General features: G+C 59.1%; 1 long non-coding RNA gene across 2 annotated transcripts; it reads left to right on the top strand.

Moving 5' to 3' along the window:
- The first annotated feature begins 418 nt into the window (after positions 1-418).
- LOC132506754 (uncharacterized) lies at positions 419-6,248 on the top strand. Of its 2 annotated transcripts, XR_009535953.1 has the most exons (4): positions 419-556; positions 887-990; positions 2,412-4,119; positions 4,281-6,248. It is a non-coding gene; the product is annotated as an uncharacterized LOC132506754 (long non-coding RNA). The 2 variants fall into 2 exon arrangements; XR_009535952.1 differs by having other exon boundaries at positions 887-4,119.
- The last annotated feature ends 1,306 nt before the right edge of the window (positions 6,249-7,554 follow it).

Below are 7,554 nucleotides of genomic sequence, written 5' to 3'. Positions count from 1 at the left end.
GAGCTCCCCTCGGCGGCCTGGCAGGGGCGTCTCTTGCAGCTCAGGCCAGCTCTCCCAAAGCCAGGTGCTTCTGAGATGGAACCGAGAGTGCCTGGTCACAGGGGAACCGCAGGCCAGAGCCATGGGTCAGAAACCACGGTCTCTCCAGAGCCAGTGCCCAGAGCGCAAGGATGTGAGAGCCGGGGTGGGCCCTGGTGCTCGGCCCAGGCCACCTCGTGGCATCTCGGGCCGGCCGTTGCTGGGAGGGAGGAGAGCAGGGCCCGGATGAGGGCGTTGATTTCACTAAGCACCGGGTAATGAGTCTGTAAGAATGCGCTGCTCTCATCCTCTTCCCCACTGCCACTGTCACCACCACCACCACCACCATCATCATCACCACCATCATCACCACCACCACCACCACCACCACCATGCCCGTCACCACCACCACCACCACCACCATGCCCGTCACCACCACCACCAGCACAGATCTCCCCTGTAGCTGGGCCGTCTTCCGTGCAGCACCTGCCCCCCACTGGTATTGAGCCTGGGCCAGTGGAGATGCCGAACAGCCCTGGTAGGGGGTCTGGTGCCTCCTAGAGGGCTTTCCCATAACCCCACCCACCCCATAACCTGTGCCCTCCTGTGTCCTTGCCCAAGTGGCACCTGAGGCCTGGAGGATTCAGTGCCCCAGGCCCCCCGACCCTAACCCAGCCCAGGGCTGGGGGCACAGGGAGCCCAGGGCTGGGGGTGGGGCGGCTCTTTACCCCCAGGGTTTGGAAAGGCCCAGAGTCGCTTGCTACTTGCTTGCCGCCACCCCACCCCCACCCCGGGAAGAAATGGAGGCTGATGGTTGTATGCTGGGGCGGGAGCTTCTCCTCTGAACCCTGCTCTCCTTGTGCCTCAGGCTGCCAGGAGCCCACCGTCAGCAGTCCTTGGCCCGAAGAGAACACTGCACTGGGACATGCAGGCTGGAAACACGTGGCAAAACGCAGCCCTGAGCCCCGCGAGGTCTGCTCCTTCCCTCCTGAGCACTGGGCTCCCTGCCCCATGGGGATGGCACAGACACCGAGGGGGCAGAGGGGGTGACGCACTGCCGGTGCCTGAGGACACACCGCTACCCCCCTTCAGCCCAGCAAGAGGGCCCCCCGCCCCCGCCAACAGGCAAGGCATCCCCGGGCCAGGATATGTGTCCATGTGGGGTCCGCACCCCACCTCAGGACCACCTGCGGTCACCTGGGACTCCACCTCCACAGACAGGGCCCAGGGCCCATGTCCCAGCCACACCTCTGCGCTACATCCTTCTGAGACGTGGACAGGCCATAGGGGTCACTCCCCTGGGCTGGCTGGTGGCTGGTGCGTGGAGATCGGATGGTGCCGCCGTGGGCTTGACCGTCCACAGGCAGCTTGCAGGAAGGGATGGGGCCGTAGCCACTGACAGGGCCGGACCCTCCTGTCCTGATACTCGTTTTGGGCCCAGGACTCAGGAATCCAAGCTCATGGACCAGGTACCAGTCAGGACGCAGGGGTCTGGTGGGAGTGGGAGGACGCCCTGTGGGGCTGTGGCCGCACCCTGGCCGGCGGCAGGTCGGCTGCTGGGCCCTGCGGGGCTGTGTGCCCAGGCTGCGTCCTGGCCAAGGCACCATCTGCAGGCGAACGTGGCTCACAGCATGAGGCCGCCGGGCTGCTGACTCCCAGAAGCAGGTCCTGGGCAGGGCGCCCACCATTATCGCCTGCGGTCCACGCATCTCCGGGCCCCCGCCCTCGCAGCGCAGGCCCTGCCACCCAGGGTTTCGGCCTTTACCTGGGGGCAGGGGGGCGGCTCTTCCTCCCTCCCCCCGCCCAAGGCTGTCTGGCAGCAGAGAGGCCCCAGGAGCACCCATGTGGGCAGTCAGGCATGGCAGGGATGACTTAGCAGTTAAGAAAGGAGAGGACAAAGCAGGAGAGGGGACATGGAGTGGAGACAGGTGACCCGTAACGGGGACGGAGGCCGTCCCCCCCCGGACACCCCAATTCCACCCAGGACAGAGCAGGCCCCCACCCCACATACTCTGAATCCATTGGGGGAGCAGGGCCACCCTCCACCGGCGGCCCAAGCGCCTTCTGAGCAGGGGTCCAGGTGGGTCTCCCGACCAAGCTCAGAACAAGTGCAGTGAGTGATCGCGCCGGAATCGGGTTGTATAGGGTGAGGACGTCACCCAACAGCCTGTTGGCGGGAGCAGCAGTGAATAAATAACAGATGAACGGCTTGAGGAAGGGAAGGGGGTCCGAGGGAGGTGGCTTCCGCCCTGGGCTCCCACCCTCAGACGGGGGCTGACCTCCAGGGACAGCGGGCTTTGGGTTCCCCAGGACCCCCCGGGTGAGAAATCGGTGTTGGGGACACCAGGCTGGGATCTGGGGGCCTGGTCCAACCCTGCCTCTCTCCAACCAAGAGCCCCAGAGGAGCTGAGAAGGCTGCCGGAGCCCACACCTGAGGCCGGGAAGTGCTGGGAAGCGTGGCGGGGGCGGCAGCAGCTGGTGCAGGAGGGCCTGGACCCAGAGCACCGGGCCCCGACCTGACCCGGTCTCAGGGGGCCAGCATCCCAGGAGACTGACCGACTCAGGGAGCCCGTGCCAGTGAGACCACAAGAGGAGGGGCCCGAGCCCAGTGCCCTCCCCCAGACTTTCAGAGCTGAAAAGTGAACACTCTCCCAGCGGAATTTCCGTCAGGGAGCTCATGGGGAGGACAGCCACGCTGAGATGCAGAGAATAAACGTGGAATTTCCGTCAGGGAGCTCATGGGGAGGACAGTCACGCTGAGATGCAGAGAATAAACGCAGATATTTCAGGAAGAAACGTCTCTAAGCAGCGAGCATGAAGAAGGAAATCTCAGCTGGGGACGGAGTCGGGAGAGCTGCCCAGTGAGCAGCAAGGGCTCCGGAGACAGAAGAGGACAGGAGAAGGCGCGCAAGCCTTCCGGGAAGAGAAGCAAACGCCGGTCTTGATCTGGGGAGACCGGCACCCGCCAGCCGGGCGGGGGTCCCTGGCTTCCGGGCAGGGCTGGTGATGGGGCCCCCCGTGAAGACGGACAGACACGGGACCCGTGGACACGGGCTCTGCCTCTGGCGAGTGGAGGCTGGAAGTCCACTTGGCACACTGGTGTCCACTCCAGAGGCGGCCCCCACGGCCACTGCCCGCCCAGGGCGGAGGATGGGCTCGGAGGGGACGTGACCACCTTCCCCACATGAGCAGAGCAGGTGTGAGGCAGGGAGAACCCAACAACCGGGAACCCTAACAGAGACCTCGAGGCAAAGCAGAAACGGCGCAGAGCCACGGGGCCCGTCTGGACATCTGGGCGGCTACGTGGACATCAGCCCAGCTGGGGACGCGGCACTGACACACCACGCAGAGGCCCTCTCGTACCGGCCCCTCCTGGGGGGACACCCACAGGAGCAGAAGGGAGCACGGGGTCTCGGCATAGCCGAGGGGCGGGGGGTGCGGCCCGCTGCTTGGTGAGTTTGGGCGGCCCTGCGATTGAGCCCACGCAGGGCACACGGAGGAAGCGTGCTGTGCTGGTTCACGGCCCAAGCCTCCGCAAGGCATGGGGACCCCTGCTCTGCACCTGCTGGGCCCCGGGTGGCCGTGGGAGAGGGCAAAGCACCTGCCACAGAGGCCACGCGGAGGTGCCGCAGGCAGCGGAGGGCACAGACCACAGCGGGGAGAGAACCAGCCCACAGAGCCCGGCAGCCCGAGCCGAGAGCCACCACACGCTTGCTCTTCAACAGACCACGAGCCGGCCCCGCGCTGCTGGCGGCTGGCGGCCTCTGTGATCTCTGCCTTGGGGTCTCCCAGCTGCCCCAGGAGCAGATCCCCTAGTCCCACCCGGAAGTCAAACTCCCCTCATTCCAACCTTTTAAAAACATCGCTCTGCTCTAAGAATGAATCTTAGAAACAGTGTATGGGTAAAAGTCAAAGATTGTTGCATTATGTATTTCTTTAAAAAGCCAATAGAACAATTTAGTATTAGCAAGTTCAACGTGACGGCTGATACACTTGATTTCATTCCTTCCATCTTTGTATTTGTTTGTTTTGCTGGCTTGCTATTCACTCCGTTTTTCACCGTTCACCTGAAGTCCCCTGTGCTCTGCATTCTGTTAGGAGGTACGATCCTTTTACCTCCTCTGGTAATTTTGGAAAATTAGACGTGTATTTTCCTCCCTGCATCCCTGACCCTGCATGTTTCCTTCCCTTCCCTCTCCGCTGCCCCGGGTAAAATTTTAAAAATAATTTAAAATTTTTAAAAAATTTGCTTACTTTATCAGAGAACAGCGAAGGAAGAATAAAAGAACACGAGACTCATAAAACAAATAGCAAGAGGGGAGACTTAAAATCAACCATATGAATGTAAGGGGACTAAACCCTCTAATTAAAAGACAAAGATTGTCAGGCTAGAGAAAGGAAGGAAGACCCAAGTATATGATATTTACATAAGACGTACTTTACACATAAAAACCCAGAAAGATTGAAGTAAAAGGATGGAAGACGTATTGGTAAACGCTCACTGGAGCAGGGGTGGTATAAATGCCCGTATTAACATCAGACAAAATAGACCTCAAAGGCAAGAAGTATGGAACACGGGATAAAGAGAAGTATTTCCTATTGACGGAAAGGCTAATTCAACAGGAAGACACAACAACCCTAAATGCGTAGGCATCTAATAACATAGTTTGGAACCACATACAGCAGCAGCTGACACGGCTAAAGGGAGACATTCGTGAGGCCACAACCGTGGCTGGAAATGGTATCCAGCCAACAGGACAAGATGAACCAACCTGGAGGATGCGGGAGATCTGACCAACACCATCAATCCGCCTGATGGACACACAGCGCTACGTCCAACAGCGCTACGTCCAACAGCGCGACATCCAACAGCGCTACATCCAAGTAGATTCTCGTCCAGTCGCACGGAACATTTCCCAGAGGAAGTCGTACGGCAGCCGTGAAGCAGGTCTTCACACATTTCCCAGGACCGGACTCACAGGGAACCAGACGCCCAGCCCAGTGAGCCTTCCGGCAGCGTGGCCCGACCCGTGGCCCGACTGAGCCAGAAGTGCCGGCCGAGCCGCTCCCTCTACCCTGACGCTCACAAGCTAGGAGAGACAACAAACACTTATTATTATTATGCCATGTTAATATAGTCATATATAATAATACATAATATAATTATTTATAATTCTTTATTGCTATTTATCTACTCCTCCAGCTGCTTTGTTCTGGAGTAACTTGTTAATGCAGCAACAGGTAGCTAACACACCTTCTAGCTTCTTGAGTTGGGAGCCCAGGGTATGGATTTTACCTGTCTCTTCCTTTGTGGCATATACATTTGAAAGTGGTGAAGTTCCCTCTAAGCACTGATTAAACCCAAAGAAAACAGAAAAGAAGGGGAAGAACAGGAATCAATGATTCAGAAAACACGATAGAAACTCGACAAAGCCAACCGTGGTTGTTCGAAAAGATTAACAGAAGTGACGAATCCCGAGCAAGATTAAGGAAAACGGGGCAACATCAGTAACGAGAAAGGGGACATTGTTACAGGTCCTCAGTGACTGAGAAAATATGAGGATATTATGAAGAAGTTTATGCTGATGAACCTGACAACTTGGATGAAATGGAAAAACTCATGGAAAAACATGTCTACCAAAGAAGTTGACACAAAAAGAAGTAGAAAATCTGAGTTATCCTACATCTGTTAAAGAAATCGAATCAAAGGTCTTTTCAAGATCAAGCCCTTATTTCACATCTAATCAGACGTTCGGCACAAGAGACTAAGTCGCGCCGACGCTGGGTGAGAGCCCGGGGGCCTGGGACGGGGCCGGCGGTGCTGCAGGGCCAGGGGAGGGGCAGCGCCCAGGGAGGGGAGCAGCGCCGCCGGGCGAGAGGAGGGCACTCCTGCCTCCCCAGCAAAGACGGCCCCACGGACCTCGGGCCCCACTTTAGTCAGTCGTGAAAGCTTGATCCCCGCTGTGAGCAGGGTCGGGGGGCACAGGTGCCGACACCACGTTCTGCCAGCCGACGGGCTGCAAACGGACGCCACGCGGCCGTCACCATATTCTCTTAATGCAGCTCAGACCTCCTGCAGCCTCAGAATACGCAGCGCAGATGGGGACACGTAAACCTCATGCCCTGCACGGGGGCGACCCCTGGGGAGGCAGCGAGCTGCCGGCCTGTTTTCCAGGTGAGAAGATGCTCAGTCTGTACCAGTGATACTCTGTCATTAGCATCTGCAAACGTTTGCAGGTTCTTAATAGTTCGTGTTAAAAAATACACTCTGAGGCTGCAACAAAGTCGGGCCGAGCGAAAGGCTTCCGGGGAGAGCTGTACATTGCTGGTTTCTGTTCAAGGTCGACCTCAGTTCTAGTTTCATTACTTCATCCTGCAGCCTCCTGGTCTTGGGGAGAAAAGAAGGGGTCAGGTTAGCCTGGCCACGGGGCTGGGGAGGGCGCCGGGTGATGGGTGGGACCTGTCCCCTGGGCCCAGAGCCGCCCTCCCGAGGGGGAGCCCCCCCAGCACGCCTCACCCCCTCTGCTCACCCCGATCCACCAGCTGGGCCAGAAGACGGTGAGATGGAGAACGCAGGGGACCAGGCGGCCAGAGCAAAAGGAGCGGGCCCTCCCGCGTCTGAGGGCAGGTGTGTCTGCGCGGGGCCTCCCCACCCCCTGGGGGGCCGTGTCCTCCACGCTCCCCTCCCTCCCCTCGCCGCCCCCTCAGCTCTGTCTCCCTGGGGCATAGCCTGGAGGCCCCCCTGAGACCCCTACGCCGCCTCGTCCCCTAAGATGGGTCTACCACAATCTTGGGTTAAACTAACACCCAGAGCTTGTGTCGTGAGGCCCAGAGCTTGTGTCATGAGGCCCAGGGGAACCTCTGCTGCCGTCCACTGAGTACCCACTGCTTCCGGTTTCCTTCCGGCAGAGATGTGTACTCTGTGAGCTGACTGCTCCTTTAAAAACATCCACTTAGTTCCCCAGGCCCGTCCTGTCCTGGGGTCATCCAAGCAGCCTGGCTCCCCTGCAGACCCTCGGGCCGGGCTCCTCCCCCGGGGTCTCTTCCCCGTCTTGGGAGGACACGCCCGCTCTTCCAGCTCCAGAGGGAAGGGAAGGGACGTCCCCGAGTCCCCGCGTGGCGCCTGGCCCAGTCTCTGCATGTGCCCTGTCCCTCCCTGGGGGCTCCAGGACCTCAGAGCCTGTTTGGGATGGTCTGGGCCCATGGCCGCCCGGCAGCCTGGAAACAGCCTGCTTCCTGAACCTCCCTGGGTTTTCCCGTGAGTTTCCAGAGCATCTCGGAGGTCAGGCCTCTCCGGTCAACCCTAGGGTCTGACTCATCTCTGCTTTCCATCCCTCCTTTTGTCTTTGTTCCGCTTCTTGGGGGATTTGCTCGACCTCATCTGGTGATTCAGGCTTTTTAATTTTTAGGGATTCTGGCTGCACTTTCCACTTAACTTGAGATCTCAGATACCTGAGTGCCCACTCTTGTAGCAGCTGGTTTCCATCACTGCCCAGAGGACTTCAATTCGTCTGCACGTTTCCAGTCGGCCGTTTT

The sequence above is a fragment of the Lagenorhynchus albirostris genome, chromosome 16, assembly GCF_949774975.1.
Source record: "Lagenorhynchus albirostris chromosome 16, mLagAlb1.1, whole genome shotgun sequence".
Classification (NCBI taxonomy): domain Eukaryota; kingdom Metazoa; phylum Chordata; class Mammalia; order Artiodactyla; family Delphinidae; genus Lagenorhynchus; species Lagenorhynchus albirostris.
Note: the sequence above shows the minus strand (reverse complement) of the source record. Positions and strands in the feature narration are given on the sequence as shown.